Source organism: Hyla sarda, chromosome 4 (assembly GCF_029499605.1).
Source record: "Hyla sarda isolate aHylSar1 chromosome 4, aHylSar1.hap1, whole genome shotgun sequence".
Taxonomy (NCBI): domain Eukaryota; kingdom Metazoa; phylum Chordata; class Amphibia; order Anura; family Hylidae; genus Hyla; species Hyla sarda.
Window position 1 is genome coordinate 68,707,625 of NC_079192.1, and position 19,813 is coordinate 68,727,437.

Consider the following 19,813-nt stretch of genomic DNA (forward strand, 5'->3'; position numbering starts at 1 on the left):
CATCCTTGATTACTCAATCACAATAGAAATTTTGCTTTTTAAAAAAACATATCATCATGTTTCCCCACAGGTGGCTAGCCCCAGTGGACTCCTAAGCCAGGAATAGTGGGTTCCAGTCCCATCTGGGGTGCTTGCTTTTCTTCCCTCTTTAAGGTAACCAAGGGTGTGTTTTAGTTCTGTTAAATGTGTTCCACTGTCTTCTCTAATAATTCATGTCCAAGTTGCTTGTAAAGTCGATCTCGCAAAAGCCAGATCTGATACTGATCATAGAAAGCACGCTTTTTAAAAAAAAACATATCATCATGTTTCCCCACCGGTGGCTATCCCCAGTGGACTCCTAAGCCAGGAATAGTGGGTTCCAGTCCCATCTGGGGTGCTTGCTTTTCTTCCCTCTTTAAGGTAACCAAGGGTGTGTTTTAGTTCTGTTAAATGTGTTCCACTGTCTTCTCTAATAATTCATGTCCAAGTTGCTTGTAAAGTCGATCTCGCAAAAGCCAGATCTGATACTGATCATAGAAAGCACGCTTTTTAAAAAAAAAAAAACATATCATCACGTTTCCCCACCGGTGGCTATCCCCAGTGGACTCCTAAGCCAGGGATAGTGGGTTCCAGTCCCATCTGGGGTGCTTGCTTTTCTTCACTCTTTAAGGTAACCAAGGGTGTGTTTTAGTTTTGTTAAATGTGTTCCACTGTCTTCTCTAATAATTCATGTCCAAGTTGCTTGTAAAGTCGATCTCGCAAAAACCAGATCTGATACTGATCATAGAAAGCACGCTTTTTAAAATAACATATCATCACGTTTCCCCACAGGTGGCTAGCCCCAGTGGACTCCTAAGCCAGGGATAGTGGGTTCCAGTCCCATCTGGGGTGCTTGCTTTTCTTCCCTCTTTAAGGTAACAAAGGGTGTGTTTTAGTTTCATTAAATGTGTTCCACTGTCTTCTCTAATAATTCATGTCCAAGTTGCTTGTAAAGTCGATCTCGCAAAAGCCAGATCTGATACTGATCATAGAAAGCACCCTTGTAAAGCAGGCTTGTGAAGCACATGCAAAGCTCTAGTGGCGCAATCGGTCAGCGCGTGGTACTTATATAGCAGTAACTGTTGAGCAATGCCGAGGTTGTGAGTTCGAGCCTCACCTGGAGCATTCTTTTCTAACCTTTATTGTTATATAAAAACTGCAGTAGGGCAGCAAAGTCTTTTACCCGTTTTCCATGTATTGTAAGCAAATTATCAAAACGACACAACAAAAGAAGTTCTCGCTCTCGTCCTAAGAAAGCAGGCACGTTATTAAGATTGTTTTCCCGATTGGAAAACAAATGGTAAAAGACCGGCCTTGATAACTTTTTAACATGAGAATATTTGATTGTAAACTAACTATCATCAAGCTGCATACATCCAGCCCCAGTGGCCTAATGGATAAGGCACTGGCCTCCTAAGCCAGGGATTGTGGGTTCAAGTCCCATCTGGGGTGTATGCTTTCCTTCACTATACCAGGTATCCATCAATGAGTTTTAGTTCAAGATAAAATGTGATTGATTGGCTTCTCTAATGATTCTCTTCCTTGTGAAGTCAATCTTGCAAAATCTGGTACCATGCTTATCATGGAAACAATCCATCTGTAGCCATTCAATGCCTTCTGGCTGCTGTTGGAATGAGACAACAAAGGAAAGCCTCGCTCTTGACAAAAGCAAGCAAGCACACGATTAAGATTGTTTTCCGCATCTAAAGGTATACAGCAAAAGACCATCCTTGATTACTCAATCACAATAGAAATTTTGCTTTTTAAAAAAACATATCATCATGTTTCCCCACAGGTGGCTAGCCCCAGTGGACTCCTAAGCCAGGAATAGTGGGTTCCAGTCCCATCTGGGGTGCTTGCTTTTCTTCCCTTTTTAAGGTAACCAAGGGTGTGTTTTAGTTCTGTTAAATGTGTTCCACTGTCTTCTCTAATAATTCATGTCCAAGTTGCTTGTAAAGTCGATCTCGCAAAAGCCAGATCTGATACTGATCATAGAAAGCACGCTTTTAAAAAAAAAAACATATCATCACGTTTCCCCACCGGTGGCTATCCCCAGTGGACTCCTAAGCCAGGGATAGTGGGTTCCAGTCCCATCTGGGGTGCTTGCTTTTCTTCACTCTTTAAGGTAACCAAGGGTGTGTTTTAGTTTTGTTAAATGTGTTCCACTGTCTTCTCTAATAATTCATGTCCAAGTTGCTTGTAAAGTCGATCTCGCAAAAACCAGATCTGATACTGATCATAGAAAGCACGCTTTTTAAAATAACATATTATCACGTTTCCCCACAGGTGGCTAGCCCCAGTGGACTCCTAAGCCAGGGATAGTGGGTTCCAGTCCCATCTGGGGTGCTTGCTTTTCTTCCCTCTTTAAGGTAACAAAGGGTGTGTTTTAGTTTCATTAAATGTGTTCCACTGTCTTCTCTAATAATTCATGTCCAAGTTGCTTGTAAAGTCGATCTCGCAAAAGCCAGATCTGATACTGATCATAGAAAGCACCCTTGTAAAGCAGGCTTGTGAAGCACATGCAAAGCTCCAGTGGCGCAATCGGTCAGCGCGCGGTACTTCTAAAGCAGTAACTGTTGAGCAATGCCGAGGTTGTGAGTTCGAGCCTCACCTGGAGCATTCTTTTCTAACCTTTATTGTTATATAAAAACTGCAGTAGGGCAGCAAAGACTTTTACCCGTTTTCCATGTATTGCAAGCAAATTATCAAAACGACACAACAAAAGAAGTTCTCGCTCTCGTCCTAAGAAAGCAGGCACGTTATTAAGATTGTTTTCCCGATTGGAAAACAAACGCTAAAAGACCAGCCTTGATAACTTTTTAACATGAGAATATTTGATTGTAAACTAACTATCATCAAGCTGCATACATCCAGCCCCAGTGGCCTAATGGATAAGGCACTGGCCTCCTAAGCCAGGGATTGTGGGTTCAAGTCCCATCTGGGGTGTATGCTTTCCTTCACTATACCAGGTATCCATCAATGAGTTTTAGTTCAAGATAAAATGTGATTGATTGGCTTCTCTAATGATTCTCTTCCTTGTGAAGTCAATCTTGCAAAATCTGGTACCATGCTTATCATGGAAACAATCCATCTGTAGCCATTCAATGCCTTCTGGCTGCTGTTGGAATGAGACAACAAAGGAAAGCCTCGCTCTTGACAAAAGCAAGCAAGCACACGATTAAGATTGTTTTCCGCATCTAAAGGTATACAGCAAAAGACCATCCTTGATTACTCAATCACAATAGAAATTTTGCTTTTTAAAAAAACATATCATCATGTTTCCCCACAGGTGGCTAGCCCCAGTGGACTCCTAAGCCAGGAATAGTGGGTTCCAGTCCCATCTGGGGTGCTTGCTTTTCTTCCCTCTTTAAGGTAACCAAGGGTGTGTTTTAGTTCTGTTAAATGTGTTCCACTGTCTTCTCTAATAATTCATGTCCAAGTTGCTTGTAAAGTCGATCTCGCAAAAGCCAGATCTGATACTGATCATAGAAAGCACGCTTTTTAAAAAAAAACATATCATCACGTTTCCCCACCGGTGGCTATCCCCAGTGGACTCCTAAGCCAGGAATAGTGGGTTCCAGTCCCATCTGGGGTGCTTGCTTTTCTTCCCTCTTTAAGGTAACCAAGGGTGTGTTTTAGTTCTGTTAAATGTGTTCCACTGTCTTCTCTAATAATTCATGTCCAAGTTGCTTGTAAAGTCGTTCTCGCAAAAGCCAGATCTGATACTGATCATAGAAAGCACGCTTTTTAAAAAAAAACATATCATCACGTTTCCCCACCGGTGGCTATCCCCAGTGGACTCCTAAGCCAGGGATAGTGGGTTCCAGTCCCATCTGGGGTGCTTGCTTTTCTTCACTCTTTAAGGTAACCAAGGGTGTGTTTTAGTTTTGTTAAATGTGTTCCACTGTCTTCTCTAATAATTCATGTCCAAGTTGCTTGTAAAGTCGATCTCGCAAAAACCAGATCTGATACTGATCATAGAAAGCACGCTTTTTAAAATAACATATCATCACGTTTCCCCACAGGTGGCTAGCCCCAGTGGACTCCTAAGCCAGGGATAGTGGGTTCCAGTCCCATCTGGGGTGCTTGCTTTTCTTCCCTCTTTAAGGTAACAAAGGGTGTGTTTTAGTTTCATTAAATGTGTTCCACTGTCTTCTCTAATAATTCATGTCCAAGTTGCTTGTAAAGTCGATCTCGCAAAAGCCAGATCTGATACTGATCATAGAAAGCACCCTTGTAAAGCAGGCTTGTGAAGCACATGCAAAGCTCCAGTGGCGCAAGCGGTCAGCGCGCAGTACTTATAAAGCAGTAACTGTTGAGCAATGCCGAGGTTGTGAGTTCGAGCCTCACCTGGAGCATTCTTTTCTAACCTTTATTGTTATATAAAAACTGCAGTAGGGCAGCAAAGTCTTTTACCCGTTTTCCATGTATTGCAAGCAAATTATCAAAACGACACAACAAAAGAAGTTCTCGCTCTCGTCCTAAGAAAGCAGGCACGATATTAAGATTGTTTTCCCGATTGGAAAACAAACGCTAAAAGACCAGCCTTGATAACTTTTTAACATGAGAATATTTGATTGTAAACTAACTATCATCATACTGCAAACATCCAGCCCCAGTGGCCTAATGGATAAGGCACTGGCCTCCTAAGCCAGGGATTGTGGGTTCGAGTCCCATCTGGGGTGTATGCTTTCCTTCTCTATACCAGGTATCCATCAATGAGTTTTAGTTCAAGATAAAATGTGATTGATTGGCTTCTCTAATGATTCTCTTCCTTGTGAATTCAATCTTGCAAAATCTGGTACCATGCTTATCATGGAAACAATCCATCTGTAGCCATTCAATGCCTTCTGGCTGCTGTTGGAATGAGACAACAAAGGAAAGCCTCGCTCTTGACGAAAGCAAGCAAGCACACGATTAAGATTGTTTTCCGCATCTAAAGGTAAACAGCAAAAGACCATCCTTGATTACTCAATCACAATAGAAATTTTGCTTTTTAAAAAAACATATCATCATGTTTCCCCACAGGTGGCTAGCCCCAGTGGACTCCTAAGCCAGGGATAGTGGGTTCCAGTCCCATCTGGGGTGCTTGCTTTTCTTCCCTCTTTAAGGTAACCAAGGGTGTGTTTTAGTTCTGTTAAATGTGTTCCACTGTCTTCTCTAATAATTCATGTCCAAGTTGCTTGTAAAGTCGATCTCGCAAAAGCCAGATCTGATACTGATCACAGAAAGCACGCTTTTTAAAAAAAACATATCATCACGTTTCCCCACAGGTGGCTAGCCCCAGTGGACTCCTAAGCCAGAGATAGTGGGTTCCAGTCCCATCTGGGATGCTTGCTTTTCTTCCCTCTTTAAGGTAACCAAGGGTGTGTTTTAGTTTCGTTAAATGTGTTCCACTGTCTTCTCTAATAATTCATGTCCAAGTTGCTTGTAAAGTCGATCTCGCAAAAACCAGATCTGATACTGATCATAGAAAGCACGCTTTTTAAAATAACATATCATCACGTTTCCCCACAGGTGGCTAGCCCCAGTGGACTCCTAAGCCAGGGATAGTGGGTTCCAGTCCCATCTGGGGTGCTTGCTTTTCTTCCCTCTTTAAGGTAACAAAGGGTGTGTTTTAGTTTCATTAAATGTGTTCCACTGTCTTCTCTAATAATTCATGTCCAAGTTGCTTGTAAAGTCGATCTCGCAAAAGCCAGAACTGATACTGATCATAGAAAGCACCCTTGTAAAGCAGGCTTGTGAAGCACATGCAAAGCTCCAGTGGCGCAATCGGTCAGCGCGCGGTACTTATAAAGCAGTAACTGTTGAGCAATGCCGAGGTTGTGAGTTCGAGCCTCACCTGGAGCATTCTTTTCTAACCTTTATTGTTATATAAAAACTGCAGTAGGGCAGCAAAGTCTTTTACCCGTTTTCCATGTATTGCAAGCAAATTATCAAAACGACACAACAAAAGAAGTTCTCGCTCTCGTCCTAAGAAAGCAGGCACGTTATTAAGATTGTTTTCCCGATTGGAAAACAAACGCTAAAAGACCAGCCTTGATAACTTTTTAACATGAGAATATTTGATTGTAAACTAACTATCATCATACTGCAAACATCCAGCCCCAGTGGCCTAATGGATAAGGCACTGGCCTCCTAAGCCAGGGATTGTGGGTTCGAGTCCCATCTGGGGTGTATGCTTTCCTTCTCTATACCAGGTATCCATCAATGAGTTTTAGTTCAAGATAAAATGTGATTGATTGGCTTCTCTAATGATTCTCTTCCTTGTGAATTCAATCTTGCAAAATCTGGTACCATGCTTATCATGGAAACAATCCATCTGTAGCCATTCAATGCCTTCTGGCTGCTGTTGGAATGAGACAACAAAGGAAAGCCTCGCTCTTGACGAAAGCAAGCAAGCACACGATTAAGATTGTTTTCCGCATCTAAAGGTAAACAGCAAAAGACCATCCTTGATTACTCAATCACAATAGAAATTTTGCTTTTTAAAAAAACATATCATCATGTTTCCCCACAGGTGGCTAGCCCCAGTGGACTCCTAAGCCAGGGATAGTGGGTTCCAGTCCCATCTGGGGTGCTTGCTTTTCTTCCCTCTTTAAGGTAACCAAGGGTGTGTTTTAGTTCTGTTAAATGTGTTCCACTGTCTTCTCTAATAATTCATGTCCAAGTTGCTTGTAAAGTCGATCTCGCAAAAGCCAGATCTGATACTGATCACAGAAAGCATGCTTTTTAAAAAAAACATATCATCACGTTTCCCCACAGGTGGCTAGCCCCAGTGGACTCCTAAGCCAGAGATAGTGGGTTCCAGTCCCATCTGGGATGCTTGCTTTTCTTCCCTCTTTAAGGTAACCAAGGGTGTGTTTTAGTTTCGTTAAATGTGTTCCACTGTCTTCTCTAATAATTCATGTCCAAGTTGCTTGTAAAGTCGATCTCGCAAAAACCAGATCTGATACTGATCATAGAAAGCACGCTTTTTAAAATAACATATCATCACGTTTCCCCACAGGTGGCTAGCCCTAGTGGACTCCTAAGCCAGGGATAGTGGGTTCCAGTCCCATCTGGGGTGCTTGCTTTTCTTCCCTCTTTAAGGTAACAAAGGGTGTGTTTTAGTTTCATTAAATGTGTTCCACTGTCTTCTCTAATAATTCATGTCCAAGTTGCTTGTAAAGTCGATCTCGCAAAAGCCAGATTTGATACTTATCATAGAAAGCACCCTTGTAAAGCAGGCTTGTGAAGCACATGCAAAGCTCTAGTGGCGCAATCGGTCAGCGCGTGGTACTTATATAGCAGTAACTGTTGAGCAATGCCGAGGTTGTGAGTTCGAGCCTCACCTGGAGCATTCTTTTCTAACCTTTATTGTTATATAAAAACTGCAGTAGGGCAGCAAAGTCTTTTACCTGTTTTCCATGTATTGAAAGTAAATTATCAAAACGACACAACAAAAGAAGTTCTCGCTCTCGTCCTAAGAAAGCAGGCACGTTATTAAGATTGTTTTCCCGATTGGAAAACAAACGGTAAAAGACCGGCCTTGATAACTTTTTAACATGAGAATATTTGATTGTAAACTAACTATCATCAAGCTGCATACATCCAGCCCCAGTGGCCTAATGGATAAGGCACTGGCCTCCTAAGCCAGGGATTGTGGGTTCAAGTCCCATCTGGGGTGTATGCTTTCCTTCACTATACCAGGTATCCATCAATGAGTTTTAGTTCAAGATAAAATGTGATTGATTGGCTTCTCTAATGATTCTCTTCCTTGTGAAGTCAATCTTGCAAAATCTGGTACCATGCTTATCATGGAAACAATCCATCTGTAGCCATTCAATGCCTTCTGGCTGCTGTTGGAATGAGACAACAAAGGAAAGCCTCGCTCTTGACAAAAGCAAGCAAGCACACGATTAAGATTGTTTTCCGCATCTAAAGGTATACAGCAAAAGACCATCCTTGATTACTCAATCACAATAGAAATTTTGCTTTTTAAAAAAACATATCATCATGTTTCCCCACAGGTGGCTAGCCCCAGTGGACTCCTAAGCCAGGAATAGTGGGTTCCAGTCCCATCTGGGGTGCTTGCTTTTCTTCCCTCTTTAAGGTAACCAAGGGTGTGTTTTAGTTCTGTTAAATGTGTTCCACTGTCTTCTCTAATAATTCATGTCCAAGTTGCTTGTAAAGTCGATCTCGCAAAAGCCAGATCTGATACTGATCATAGAAAGCACGCTTTTTAAAAAAAAACATATCATCACGTTTCCCCACCGGTGGCTATCCCCAGTGGACTCCTAAGCCAGGAATAGTGGGTTCCAGTCCCATCTGGGGTGCTTGCTTTTCTTCCCTCTTTAAGGTAACCAAGGGTGTGTTTTAGTTCTGTTAAATGTGTTCCACTGTCTTCTCTAATAATTCATGTCCAAGTTGCTTGTAAAGTCGTTCTCGCAAAAGCCAGATCTGATACTGATCATAGAAAGCACGCTTTTTAAAAAAAAACATATCATCACGTTTCCCCACCGGTGGCTATCCCCAGTGGACTCCTAAGCCAGGGATAGTGGGTTCCAGTCCCATCTGGGGTGCTTGCTTTTCTTCACTCTTTAAGGTAACCAAGGGTGTGTTTTAGTTTTGTTAAATGTGTTCCACTGTCTTCTCTAATAATTCATGTCCAAGTTGCTTGTAAAGTCGATCTCGCAAAAACCAGATCTGATACTGATCATAGAAAGCACGCTTTTTAAAATAACATATCATCACGTTTCCCCACAGGTGGCTAGCCCCAGTGGACTCCTAAGCCAGGGATAGTGGGTTCCAGTCCCATCTGGGGTGCTTGCTTTTCTTCCCTCTTTAAGGTAACAAAGGGTGTGTTTTAGTTTCATTAAATGTGTTCCACTGTCTTCTCTAATAATTCATGTCCAAGTTGCTTGTAAAGTCGATCTCACAAAAGCCAGATCTGATACTGATCATAGAAAGCACCCTTGTAAAGCAGGCTTGTGAAGCACATGCAAAGCTCCAGTGGCGCAAGCGGTCAGCGCGCAGTACTTATAAAGCAGTAACTGTTGAGCAATGCCGAGGTTGTGAGTTCGAGCCTCACCTGGAGCATTCTTTTCTAACCTTTATTGTTATATAAAAACTGCAGTAGGGCAGCAAAGTCTTTTACCCGTTTTCCATGTATTGCAAGCAAATTATCAAAACGACACAACAAAAGAAGTTCTCGCTCTCGTCCTAAGAAAGCAGGCACGATATTAAGATTGTTTTCCCGATTGGAAAACAAACGCTAAAAGACCAGCCTTGATAACTTTTTAACATGAGAATATTTGATTGTAAACTAACTATCATCATACTGCAAACATCCAGCCCCAGTGGCCTAATGGATAAGGCACTGGCCTCCTAAGCCAGGGATTGTGGGTTCGAGTCCCATCTGGGGTGTATGCTTTCCTTCTCTATACCAGGTATCCATCAATGAGTTTTAGTTCAAGATAAAATGTGATTGATTGGCTTCTCTAATGATTCTCTTCCTTGTGAATTCAATCTTGCAAAATCTGGTACCATGCTTATCATGGAAACAATCCATCTGTAGCCATTCAATGCCTTCTGGCTGCTGTTGGAATGAGACAACAAAGGAAAGCCTCGCTCTTGACGAAAGCAAGCAAGCACACGATTAAGATTGTTTTCCGCATCTAAAGGTAAACAGCAAAAGACCATCCTTGATTACTCAATCACAATAGAAATTTTGCTTTTTAAAAAAACATATCATCATGTTTCCCCACAGGTGGCTAGCCCCAGTGGACTCCTAAGCCAGGGATAGTGGGTTCCAGTCCCATCTGGGGTGCTTGCTTTTCTTCCCTCTTTAAGGTAACCAAGGGTGTGTTTTAGTTCTGTTAAATGTGTTCCACTGTCTTCTCTAATAATTCATGTCCAAGTTGCTTGTAAAGTCGATCTCGCAAAAGCCAGATCTGATACTGATCACAGAAAGCATGCTTTTTAAAAAAAACATATCATCACGTTTCCCCACAGGTGGCTAGCCCCAGTGGACTCCTAAGCCAGAGATAGTGGGTTCCAGTCCCATCTGGGATGCTTGCTTTTCTTCCCTCTTTAAGGTAACCAAGGGTGTGTTTTAGTTTCGTTAAATGTGTTCCACTGTCTTCTCTAATAATTCATGTCCAAGTTGCTTGTAAAGTCGATCTCGCAAAAACCAGATCTGATACTGATCATAGAAAGCACGCTTTTTAAAATAACATATCATCACGTTTCCCCACAGGTGGCTAGCCCTAGTGGACTCCTAAGCCAGGGATAGTGGGTTCCAGTCCCATCTGGGGTGCTTGCTTTTCTTCCCTCTTTAAGGTAACAAAGGGTGTGTTTTAGTTTCATTAAATGTGTTCCACTGTCTTCTCTAATAATTCATGTCCAAGTTGCTTGTAAAGTCGATCTCGCAAAAGCCAGATCTGATACTGATCATAGAAAGCACCCTTGTAAAGCAGGCTTGTGAAGCACATGCAAAGCTCTAGTGGCGCAATCGGTCAGCGCGTGGTACTTATATAGCAGTAACTGTTGAGCAATGCCGAGGTTGTGAGTTCGAGCCTCACCTGGAGCATTCTTTTCTAACCTTTATTGTTATATAAAAACTGCAGTAGGGCAGCAAAGTCTTTTACCCGTTTTCCATGTATTGTAAGCAAATTATCAAAACGACACAACAAAAGAAGTTCTCGCTCTCGTCCTAAGAAAGCAGGCACGTTATTAAGATTGTTTTCCCGATTGGAAAACAAATGGTAAAAGACCGGCCTTGATAACTTTTTAACATGAGAATATTTGATTGTAAACTAACTATCATCAAGCTGCATACATCCAGCCCCAGTGGCCTAATGGATAAGGCACTGGCCTCCTAAGCCAGGGATTGTGGGTTCGAGTCCCATCTGGGGTGTATGCTTTCCTTCTCTATACCAGGTATCCATCAATGAGTTTTAGTTCAAGATAAAATGTGATTGATTGGCTTCTCTAATGATTCTCTTCCTTGTGAATTCAATCTTGCAAAATCTGGTACCATGCTTATCATGGAAACAATCCATCTGTAGCCATTCAATGCCTTCTGGCTGCTGTTGGAATGAGACAACAAAGGAAAGCCTCGCTCTTGACGAAAGCAAGCAAGCACACGATTAAGATTGTTTTCCGCATCTAAAGGTAAACAGCAAAAGACCATCCTTGATTACTCAATCACAATAGAAATTTTGCTTTTTAAAAAAACATATCATCATGTTTCCCCACAGGTGGCTAGCCCCAGTGGACTCCTAAGCCAGGGATAGTGGGCTCCAGTCCCATCTGGGGTGCTTGCTTTTCTTCCCTCTTTAAGGTAACCAAGGGTGTGTTTTAGTTCTGTTAAATGTGTTCCACTGTCTTCTCTGATAATTCATGTCCAAGTTGCTTGTAAAGTCGATCTCGCAAAAGCCAGATCTGATACTGATCACAGAAAGCATGCTTTTTAAAAAAAACATATCATCACGTTTCCCCACAGGTGGCTAGCCCCAGTGGACTCCTAAGCCAGAGATAGTGGGTTCCAGTCCCATCTGGGATGCTTGCTTTTCTTCCCTCTTTAAGGTAACCAAGGGTGTGTTTTAGTTTCGTTAAATGTGTTCCACTGTCTTCTCTAATAATTCATGTCCAAGTTGCTTGTAAAATCGATCTCGCAAAAACCAGATCTGATACTGATCATAGAAAGCACGCTTTTTAAAATAATATATCATCACGTTTCCCCACAGGTGGCTAGCCCTAGTGGACTCCTAAGCCATGGATAGTGGGTTCCAGTCCCATCTGGGGTGCTTGCTTTTCTTCCCTCTTTAAGGTAACAAAGGGTGTGTTTTAGTTTCATTAAATGTGTTCCACTGTCTTCTCTAATAATTCATGTCCAAGTTGCTTGTAAAGTCGATCTCTCAAAAGCCAGATCTGATACTGATCATAGAAAGCACCCTTGTAAAGCAGGCTTGTGAAGCACATGCAAAGCTCTAGTGGCGCAATCGGTCAGCGCGTGGTACTTATATAGCAGTAACTGTTGAGCAATGCCGAGGTTGTGAGTTCGAGCCTCACCTGGAGCATTCTTTTCTAACCTTTATTGTTATATAAAAACTGCAGTAGGGCAGCAAAGTCTTTTACCCGTTTTCCATGTATTGTAAGCAAATTATCAAAACGACACAACAAAAGAAGTTCTCGCTCTCGTCCTAAGAAAGCAGGCACGTTATTAAGATTGTTTTCCCGATTGGAAAACAAACGGTAAAAGACCGGCCTTGATAACTTTTTAACATGAGAATATTTGATTGTAAACTAACTATCATCAAGCTGCATACATCCAGCCCCAGTGGCCTAATGGATAAGGCACTGGCCTCCTAAGCCAGGGATTGTGGGTTCAAGTCCCATCTGGGGTGTATGCTTTCCTTCACTATACCAGGTATCCATCAATGAGTTTTAGTTCAAGATAAAATGTGATTGATTGGCTTCTCTAATGATTCTCTTCCTTGTGAAGTCAATCTTGCAAAATCTGGTACCATGCTTATCATGGAAACAATCCATCTGTAGCCATTCAATGCCTTCTGGCTGCTGTTGGAATGAGACAACAAAGGAAAGCCTCGCTCTTGACAAAAGCAAGCAAGCACACGATTAAGATTGTTTTCCGCATCTAAAGGTATACAGCAAAAGACCATCCTTGATTACTCAATCACAATAGAAATTTTGCTTTTTAAAAAAACATATCATCATGTTTCCCCACAGGTGGCTAGCCCCAGTGGACTCCTAAGCCAGGAATAGTGGGTTCCAGTCCCATCTGGGGTGCCTGCTTTTCTTCCATCTTTAAGGTAACCAAGGGTGTGTTTTAGTTCTGTTAAATGTGTTCCACTGTCTTCTCTAATAATTCATGTCCAAGTTGCTTGTAAAGTCGATCTCGCAAAAGCCAGATCTGATACTGATCATAGAAAGCACGCTTTTTTAAAAAAAACATATCATCACGTTTCCCCACCGGTGGCTATCCCCAGTGGACTCCTAAGCCAGGGATAGTGGGTTCCAGTCCCATCTGGGGTGCTTGCTTTTCTTCACTCTTTAAGGTAACCAAGGGTGTGTTTTAGTTTTGTTAAATGTGTTCCACTGTCTTCTCTAATAATTCATGTCCAAGTTGCTTGTAAAGTCGATCTCGCAAAAACCAGATCTGATACTGATCATAGAAAGCACGCTTTTTAAAATAACATATCATCACGTTTCCCCACAGGTGGCTAGCCCCAGTGGACTCCTAAGCCAGGGATAGTAGGTTCCAGTCCCATCTGGGGTGCTTGCTTTTCTTCCCTCTTTAAGGTAACAAAGGGTGTGTTTTAGTTTCATTAAATGTGTTCCACTGTCTTCTCTAATAATTCATGTCCAAGTTGCTTGTAAAGTCGATCTCGCAAAAGCCAGATCTGATACTGATCATAGAAAGCACCCTTGTAAAGCAGGCTTGTGAAGCACATGCAAAGCTCCAGTGGCACAATCGGTCAGCGCGCGGTACTTATAAAGCAGTAACTGTTGAGCAATGCCGAGGTTGTGAGTTCGAGCCTCACCTGGAGCATTCTTTTCTAACCTTTATTGTTATATAAAAACTGCAGTAGGGCAGCAAAGTCTTTTACCCGTTTTCCATGTATTGCAAGCAAATTATCAAAACGACACAACAAAAGAAGTTCTCGCTCTCGTCCTAAGAAAGCAGGCACGTTATTAAGATTGTTTTCCCGATTGGAAAACAAACGCTAAAAGACCAGCCTTGATAACTTTTTAACATGAGAATATTTGATTGTAAACTAACTATCATCATACTGCAAACATCCAGCCCCAGTGGCCTAATGGATAAGGCACTGGCCTCCTAAGCCAGGGATTGTGGGTTCAAGTCCCATCTGGGGTGTATGCTTTCTTTCACTATACCAGGTATCCATCAATGAGTTTTAGTTCAAGATAAAATGTGATTGATTGGCTTCTCTAATGATTCTCTTCCTTGTGAAGTCAATCTTGCAAAATCTGGTACCATGCTTATCATGGAAACAATCCATCTGTAGCCATTCAATGCCTTCTGGCTGCTGTTGGAATGAGACAACAAAGGAAAGCCTCGCTCTTGACAAAAGCAAGCAAGCACACGATTAAGATTGTTTTCCGCATCTAAAGGTATACAGCAAAAGACCATCCTTGATTACTCAATCACAATAGAAATTTTGCTTTTTAAAAAAACATATCATCATGTTTCCCCACAGGTGGCTAGCCCCAGTGGACTCCTAAGCCAGGAATAGTGGGTTCCAGTCCCATCTGGGGTGCTTGCTTTTCTTCCCTCTTTAAGGTAACCAAGGGTGTGTTTTAGTTCTGTTAAATGTGTTCCACTGTCTTCTCTAATAATTCATGTCCAAGTTGCTTGTAAAGTCGATCTCGCAAAAGCCAGATCTGATACTGATCATAGAAAGCACGCTTTTTAAAAAAAAACATATCATCACGTTTCCCCACCGGTGGCTATCCCCAGTGGACTCCTAAGCCAGGGATAGTGGGTTCCAGTCCCATCTGGGGTGCTTGCTTTTCTTCCCTCTTTAAGGTAACAAAGGGTGTGTTTTAGTTTAATTAAATGTGTTCCACTGTCTTCTCTAATAATTCATGTCCAAGTTGCTTGTAAAGTCGATCTCGCAAAAGCCAGATCTGATACTGATCATAGAAAGCACCCTTGTAAAGCAGGCTTGTGAAGCACATGCAAAGCTCCAGTGGCGCAATCGGTCAGCGCGCGGTACTTATAAAGCAGGAACTGTTGAGCAATGCCAAGGTTGTGGGTTCAAGCCTCACCTGGAGCAATCTTTTCTAACCTTTATTGTTATATAAAAACTGCAGTAGGGCAGCAAAGTCTTTTACCCGTTTTCCATGTATTGCAAGCAAATTATCAAAACGACACAACAAAAGAAGTTCTCGCTCTCGTCCTAAGAAAGCAGGCACGTTATTAAGATTGTTTTCCCGATTGGAAAACCAACGCTAAAAGACCAGCCTTGATAACTTTTTAACATGAGAATATTTGATTGTAAACTAACTATCATCATACTGCAAACATCCAGCCCCAGTGGCCTAATGGATAAGGCACTGGCCTCCTAAGCCAGGGATTGTGGGTTCGAGTCCCATCTGGGGTGTATGCTTTCCTTCTCTATACCAGGTATCCATCAATGAGTTTTAGTTCAAGATAAAATGTGATTGATTGGCTTCTCTAATGATTCTCTTCCTTGTGAATTCAATCTTGCAAAATCTGGTACCATGCTTATCATGGAAACAATCCATCTGTAGCCATTCAATGCCTTCTGGCTGCTGTTGGAATGAGACAACAAAGGAAAGCCTCGCTCTTGACGAAAGCAAGCAAGCACACGATTAAGATTGTTTTCCGCATCTAAAGGTAAACAGCAAAAGACCATCCTTGATTACTCAATCACAATAGAAATTTTGCTTTTTAAAAAAACATATCATCATGTTTCCCCACAGGTGGCTAGCCCCAGTGGACTCCTAAGCCAGGGATAGTGGGTTCCAGTCCCATCTGGGGTGCTTGCTTTTCTTCCCTCTTTAAGGTAACCAAGGGTGTGTTTTAGTTCTGTTAAATGTGTTCCACTGTCTTCTCTGATAATTCATGTCCAAGTTGCTTGTAAAGTCGATCTCGCAAAAGCCAGATCTGATACTGATCACAGAAAGCACGCTTTTTAAAAAAAACATATCATCATGTTTCCCCACAGGTGGCTAGCCCCAGTGGACTCCTAAGCCAGAGATAGTGGGTTCCAGTCCCATCTGGGATGCTTGCTTTTCTTCCCTCTTTAAGGTAACCAAGGGTGTGTTTTAGTTTCGTTAAATGTGTTCCACTGTCTTCTCTAATAATTCATGTCCAAGTTGCTTGTAAAGTCGATCTCGCAAAAACCAGATCTGATACTGATCATAGAAAGCACGCTTTTTAAAATAACATATCATCACGTTTCCCCACAGGTGGCTAGCCCTAGTGGACTCCTAAGCCAGGGATAGTGGGTTCCAGTCCCATCTGGGGTGCTTGCTTTTCTTCCCTCTTTAAGGTAACAAAGGGTGTGTTTTAGTTTCATTAAATGTGTTCCACTGTCTTCTCTAATAATTCATGTCCAAGTTGCTTGTAAAGTCGATCTCGCAAAAGCCAGATCTGATACTGATCATAGAAAGCACCCTTGTAAAGCAGGCTTGTGAAGCACATGCAAAGCTCTAGTGGCGCAATCGGTCAGCGCGTGGTACTTATATAGCAGTAACTGTTGAGCAATGCCGAGGTTGTGAGTTCGAGCCTCACCTAGAGCATTCTTTTCTAACCTTTATTGTTATATAAAAACTGCAGTAGGGCAGCAAAGTCTTTTACCCGTTTTCCATGTATTGTAAGCAAATTATCAAAACGACACAACAAAAGAAGTTCTCGCTCTCGTCCTAAGAAAGCAGGCACGTTATTAAGATTGTTTTCCCGATTGGAAAACAAATGGTAAAAGACCGGCCTTGATAACTTTTTAACATGAGAATATTTGATTGTAAACTAACTATCATCAAGCTGCATACATCCAGCCCCAGTGGCCTAATGGATAAGGCACTGGCCTCCTAAGCCAGGGATTGTGGGTTTGAGTCCCATCTGGGGTGTATGCTTTCCTTCTCTATACCAGGTATCCATCAATGAGTTTTAGTTCAAGATAAAATGTGATTGATTGGCTTCTCTAATGATTCTCTTCCTTGTGAATTCAATCTTGCAAAATCTGGTACCATGCTTATCATGGAAACAATCCATCTGTAGCCATTCAATGCCTTCTGGCTGCTGTTGGAATGAGACAACAAAGGAAAGCCTCGCTCTTGACGAAAGCAAGCAAGCACACGATTAAGATTGTTTTCCGCATCTAAAGGTAAACAGCAAAAGACCATCCTTGATTACTCAATCACAACAGAAATTTTGCTTTTTAAAAAAACATATCATCATGTTTCCCCACAGGTGGCTAGCCCCAGTGGACTCCTAAGCCAGGGATAGTGGGCTCCAGTCCCATCTGGGGGGCTTGCTTTTCTTCCCTCTTTAAGGTAACCAAGGGTGTGTTTTAGTTCTGTTAAATGTGTTCCACTGTCTTCTCTGATAATTCATGTCCAAGTTGCTTGTAAAGTCGATCTCGCAAAAGCCAGATCTGATACTGATCACAGAAAGCATGCTTTTTAAAAAAAACATATCATCACGTTTCCCCACAGGTGGCTAGCCCCAGTGGACTCCTAAGCCAGAGATAGTGGGTTCCAGTCCCATCTGGGATGCTTGCTTTTCTTCCCTCTTTAAGGTAACCAAGGGTGTGTTTTAGTTTCGTTAAATGTGTTCCACTGTCTTCTCTAATAATTCATGTCCAAGTTGCTTGTAAAATCGATCTCGCAAAAACCAGATCTGATACTGATCATAGAAAGCACGCTTTTTAAAATAACATATCATCACGTTTCCCCACAGGTGGCTAGCCCTAGTGGACTCCTAAGCCATGGATAGTGGGTTCCAGTCCCATCTGGGGTGCTTGCTTTTCTTCCCTCTTTAAGGTAACAAAGGGTGTGTTTTAGTTTCATTAAATGTGTTCCACTGTCTTCTCTAATAATTCATGTCCAAGTTGCTTGTAAAGTCGATCTCTCAAAAGCCAGATCTGATACTGATCATAGAAAGCACCCTTGTAAAGCAGGCTTGTAAAGCAGGCTTGTGAAGCACATGCAAAGCTCTAGTGGCGCAATCGGTCAGCGCGTGGTACTTATATAGCAGTAACTGTTGAGCAATGCCGAGGTTGTGAGTTCGAGCCTCACCTAGAGCATTCTTTTCTAACCTTTATTGTTATATAAAAACTGCAGTAGGGCAGCAAAGTCTTTTACCCGTTTTCCATGTATTGTAAGCAAATTATCAAAACGACACAACAAAAGAAGTTCTCGCTCTCGTCCTAAGAAAGCAGGCACGTTATTAAGATTGTTTTCCCGATTGGAAAACAAATGGTAAAAGACCGGCCTTGATAACTTTTTAACATGAGAATATTTGATTGTAAACTAACTATCATCAAGCTGCATACATCCAGCCCCAGTGGCCTAATGGATAAGGCACTGGCCTCCTAAGCCAGGGATTGTGGGTTTGAGTCCCATCTGGGGTGTATGCTTTCCTTCTCTATACCAGGTATCCATCAATGAGTTTTAGTTCAAGATAAAATGTGATTGATTGGCTTCTCTAATGATTCTCTTCCTTGTGAATTCAATCTTGCAAAATCTGGTACCATGCTTATCATGGAAACAATCCATCTGTAGCCATTCAATGCCTTCTGGCTGCTGTTGGAATGAGACAACAAAGGAAAGCCTCGCTCTTGACGAAAGCAAGCAAGCACACGATTAAGATTGTTTTCCGCATCTAAAGGTAAACAGCAAAAGACCATCCTTGATTACTCAATCACAACAGAAATTTTGCTTTTTAAAAAAACATATCATCATGTTTCCCCACAGGTGGCTAGCCCCAGTGGACTCCTAAGCCAGGGATAGTGGGCTCCAGTCCCATCTGGGGGGCTTGCTTTTCTTCCCTCTTTAAGGTAACCAAGGGTGTGTTTTAGTTCTGTTAAATGTGTTCCACTGTCTTCTCTGATAATTCATGTCCAAGTTGCTTGTAAAGTCGATCTCGCAAAAGCCAGATCTGATACTGATCACAGAAAGCATGCTTTTTAAAAAAAACATATCATCACGTTTCCCCACAGGTGGCTAGCCCCAGTGGACTCCTAAGCCAGAGATAGTGGGTTCCAGTCCCATCTGGGATGCTTGCTTTTCTTCCCTCTTTAAGGTAACCAAGGGTGTGTTTTAGTTTCGTTAAATGTGTTCCACTGTCTTCTCTAATAATTCATGTCCAAGTTGCTTGTAAAATCGATCTCGCAAAAACCAGATCTGATACTGATCATAGAAAGCACGCTTTTTAAAATAACATATCATCACGTTTCCCCACAGGTGGCTAGCCCTAGTGGACTCCTAAGCCATGGATAGTGGGTTCCAGTCCCATCTGGGGTGCTTGCTTTTCTTCCCTCTTTAAGGTAACAAAGGGTGTGTTTTAGTTTCATTAAATGTGTTCCACTGTCTTCTCTAATAATTCATGTCCAAGTTGCTTGTAAAGTCGATCTCTCAAAAGCCAGATCTGATACTGATCATAGAAAGCACCCTTGTAAAGCAGGCTTGTAAAGCAGGCTTGTGAAGCACATGCAAAGCTCTAGTGGCGCAATCGGTCAGCGCGTGGTACTTATATAGCAGTAACTGTTGAGCAATGCCGAGGTTGTGAGTTCGAGCCTCACCTGGAGCATTCTTTTCTAACCTTTATTGTTATATAAAAACTGCAGTAGGGCAGCAAAGTCTTTTACCCGTTTTCCATGTATTGTAAGCAAATTATCAAAACGACACAACAAAAGAAGTTCTCGCTCTCGTCCTAAGAAAGCAGGCACGTTATTAAGATTGTTTTCCCGATTGGAAAACAAACGGTAAAAGACCGGCCTTGATAACTTTTTAACATGAGAATATTTGATTGTAAACTAACTATCATCATACTGCAAACATCCAGCCCCAGTGGCCTAATGGATAAGGCACTGGCCTCCTAAGCCAGGGATTGTGGGTTCGAGTCCCATCTGGGGTGTATGCTTTCCTTCTCTATACCAGGTATCCATCAATGAGTTTTAGTTCAAGATAAAATGTGATTGATTGGCTTCTCTAATGATTCTCTTCCTTGTGAATTCAATCTTGCAAAATCTGGTACCATGCTTATCATGGAAACAATCCATCTGTAGCCATTCAA

General features: G+C 42.0%; 26 non-coding genes across 26 annotated transcripts; all 26 read left to right on the forward strand.

The window, feature by feature from the left end:
- The first annotated feature begins 1,050 nt into the window (after nucleotides 1-1,050).
- TRNAI-UAU (transfer RNA isoleucine (anticodon UAU)) lies at nucleotides 1,051-1,143 on the forward strand. Its single transcript is given in 2 exon segments — nucleotides 1,051-1,088; nucleotides 1,108-1,143. It is a non-coding gene; the product is annotated as a tRNA-Ile (tRNA).
- Nucleotides 1,144-1,397: 254 nt separating this feature from the next.
- On the forward strand, nucleotides 1,398-1,470 carry TRNAR-CCU (transfer RNA arginine (anticodon CCU)). The gene has a single exon. It is a non-coding gene; the product is annotated as a tRNA-Arg (tRNA).
- Nucleotides 1,471-2,544: 1,074 nt separating this feature from the next.
- TRNAR-UCU (transfer RNA arginine (anticodon UCU)) lies at nucleotides 2,545-2,637 on the forward strand. The gene is given in 2 exon segments: nucleotides 2,545-2,582; nucleotides 2,602-2,637. It is a non-coding gene; the product is annotated as a tRNA-Arg (tRNA).
- A 254-nt stretch (nucleotides 2,638-2,891) lies between these two features.
- Nucleotides 2,892-2,964, forward strand: TRNAR-CCU (transfer RNA arginine (anticodon CCU)). The gene has a single exon. It is a non-coding gene; the product is annotated as a tRNA-Arg (tRNA).
- Nucleotides 2,965-4,283: 1,319 nt separating this feature from the next.
- On the forward strand, nucleotides 4,284-4,376 carry TRNAI-UAU (transfer RNA isoleucine (anticodon UAU)). The gene is given in 2 exon segments: nucleotides 4,284-4,321; nucleotides 4,341-4,376. It is a non-coding gene; the product is annotated as a tRNA-Ile (tRNA).
- A 254-nt stretch (nucleotides 4,377-4,630) lies between these two features.
- On the forward strand, nucleotides 4,631-4,703 carry TRNAR-CCU (transfer RNA arginine (anticodon CCU)). The gene has a single exon. It is a non-coding gene; the product is annotated as a tRNA-Arg (tRNA).
- A 1,072-nt stretch (nucleotides 4,704-5,775) lies between these two features.
- Nucleotides 5,776-5,868, forward strand: TRNAI-UAU (transfer RNA isoleucine (anticodon UAU)). The gene is given in 2 exon segments: nucleotides 5,776-5,813; nucleotides 5,833-5,868. It is a non-coding gene; the product is annotated as a tRNA-Ile (tRNA).
- Nucleotides 5,869-6,122: 254 nt separating this feature from the next.
- On the forward strand, nucleotides 6,123-6,195 carry TRNAR-CCU (transfer RNA arginine (anticodon CCU)). Its single transcript has one exon. It is a non-coding gene; the product is annotated as a tRNA-Arg (tRNA).
- Nucleotides 6,196-7,267: 1,072 nt separating this feature from the next.
- Nucleotides 7,268-7,360, forward strand: TRNAI-UAU (transfer RNA isoleucine (anticodon UAU)). Its single transcript is given in 2 exon segments — nucleotides 7,268-7,305; nucleotides 7,325-7,360. It is a non-coding gene; the product is annotated as a tRNA-Ile (tRNA).
- A 254-nt stretch (nucleotides 7,361-7,614) lies between these two features.
- TRNAR-CCU (transfer RNA arginine (anticodon CCU)) lies at nucleotides 7,615-7,687 on the forward strand. The gene has a single exon. It is a non-coding gene; the product is annotated as a tRNA-Arg (tRNA).
- Nucleotides 7,688-9,006: 1,319 nt separating this feature from the next.
- Nucleotides 9,007-9,099, forward strand: TRNAI-UAU (transfer RNA isoleucine (anticodon UAU)). The gene is given in 2 exon segments: nucleotides 9,007-9,044; nucleotides 9,064-9,099. It is a non-coding gene; the product is annotated as a tRNA-Ile (tRNA).
- A 254-nt stretch (nucleotides 9,100-9,353) lies between these two features.
- Nucleotides 9,354-9,426, forward strand: TRNAR-CCU (transfer RNA arginine (anticodon CCU)). The gene has a single exon. It is a non-coding gene; the product is annotated as a tRNA-Arg (tRNA).
- Nucleotides 9,427-10,498: 1,072 nt separating this feature from the next.
- On the forward strand, nucleotides 10,499-10,591 carry TRNAI-UAU (transfer RNA isoleucine (anticodon UAU)). Its single transcript is given in 2 exon segments — nucleotides 10,499-10,536; nucleotides 10,556-10,591. It is a non-coding gene; the product is annotated as a tRNA-Ile (tRNA).
- Nucleotides 10,592-10,845: 254 nt separating this feature from the next.
- TRNAR-CCU (transfer RNA arginine (anticodon CCU)) lies at nucleotides 10,846-10,918 on the forward strand. The gene has a single exon. It is a non-coding gene; the product is annotated as a tRNA-Arg (tRNA).
- A 1,072-nt stretch (nucleotides 10,919-11,990) lies between these two features.
- TRNAI-UAU (transfer RNA isoleucine (anticodon UAU)) lies at nucleotides 11,991-12,083 on the forward strand. The gene is given in 2 exon segments: nucleotides 11,991-12,028; nucleotides 12,048-12,083. It is a non-coding gene; the product is annotated as a tRNA-Ile (tRNA).
- Nucleotides 12,084-12,337: 254 nt separating this feature from the next.
- Nucleotides 12,338-12,410, forward strand: TRNAR-CCU (transfer RNA arginine (anticodon CCU)). Its single transcript has one exon. It is a non-coding gene; the product is annotated as a tRNA-Arg (tRNA).
- Nucleotides 12,411-13,483: 1,073 nt separating this feature from the next.
- On the forward strand, nucleotides 13,484-13,576 carry TRNAI-UAU (transfer RNA isoleucine (anticodon UAU)). Its single transcript is given in 2 exon segments — nucleotides 13,484-13,521; nucleotides 13,541-13,576. It is a non-coding gene; the product is annotated as a tRNA-Ile (tRNA).
- A 254-nt stretch (nucleotides 13,577-13,830) lies between these two features.
- On the forward strand, nucleotides 13,831-13,903 carry TRNAR-CCU (transfer RNA arginine (anticodon CCU)). Its single transcript has one exon. It is a non-coding gene; the product is annotated as a tRNA-Arg (tRNA).
- An 829-nt stretch (nucleotides 13,904-14,732) lies between these two features.
- On the forward strand, nucleotides 14,733-14,825 carry TRNAI-UAU (transfer RNA isoleucine (anticodon UAU)). Its single transcript is given in 2 exon segments — nucleotides 14,733-14,770; nucleotides 14,790-14,825. It is a non-coding gene; the product is annotated as a tRNA-Ile (tRNA).
- Nucleotides 14,826-15,079: 254 nt separating this feature from the next.
- TRNAR-CCU (transfer RNA arginine (anticodon CCU)) lies at nucleotides 15,080-15,152 on the forward strand. The gene has a single exon. It is a non-coding gene; the product is annotated as a tRNA-Arg (tRNA).
- Nucleotides 15,153-16,224: 1,072 nt separating this feature from the next.
- Nucleotides 16,225-16,317, forward strand: TRNAI-UAU (transfer RNA isoleucine (anticodon UAU)). The gene is given in 2 exon segments: nucleotides 16,225-16,262; nucleotides 16,282-16,317. It is a non-coding gene; the product is annotated as a tRNA-Ile (tRNA).
- A 254-nt stretch (nucleotides 16,318-16,571) lies between these two features.
- Nucleotides 16,572-16,644, forward strand: TRNAR-CCU (transfer RNA arginine (anticodon CCU)). Its single transcript has one exon. It is a non-coding gene; the product is annotated as a tRNA-Arg (tRNA).
- A 1,085-nt stretch (nucleotides 16,645-17,729) lies between these two features.
- On the forward strand, nucleotides 17,730-17,822 carry TRNAI-UAU (transfer RNA isoleucine (anticodon UAU)). The gene is given in 2 exon segments: nucleotides 17,730-17,767; nucleotides 17,787-17,822. It is a non-coding gene; the product is annotated as a tRNA-Ile (tRNA).
- A 254-nt stretch (nucleotides 17,823-18,076) lies between these two features.
- Nucleotides 18,077-18,149, forward strand: TRNAR-CCU (transfer RNA arginine (anticodon CCU)). The gene has a single exon. It is a non-coding gene; the product is annotated as a tRNA-Arg (tRNA).
- A 1,085-nt stretch (nucleotides 18,150-19,234) lies between these two features.
- On the forward strand, nucleotides 19,235-19,327 carry TRNAI-UAU (transfer RNA isoleucine (anticodon UAU)). The gene is given in 2 exon segments: nucleotides 19,235-19,272; nucleotides 19,292-19,327. It is a non-coding gene; the product is annotated as a tRNA-Ile (tRNA).
- Nucleotides 19,328-19,581: 254 nt separating this feature from the next.
- On the forward strand, nucleotides 19,582-19,654 carry TRNAR-CCU (transfer RNA arginine (anticodon CCU)). Its single transcript has one exon. It is a non-coding gene; the product is annotated as a tRNA-Arg (tRNA).
- Nucleotides 19,655-19,813: the final 159 nt, after the last annotated feature.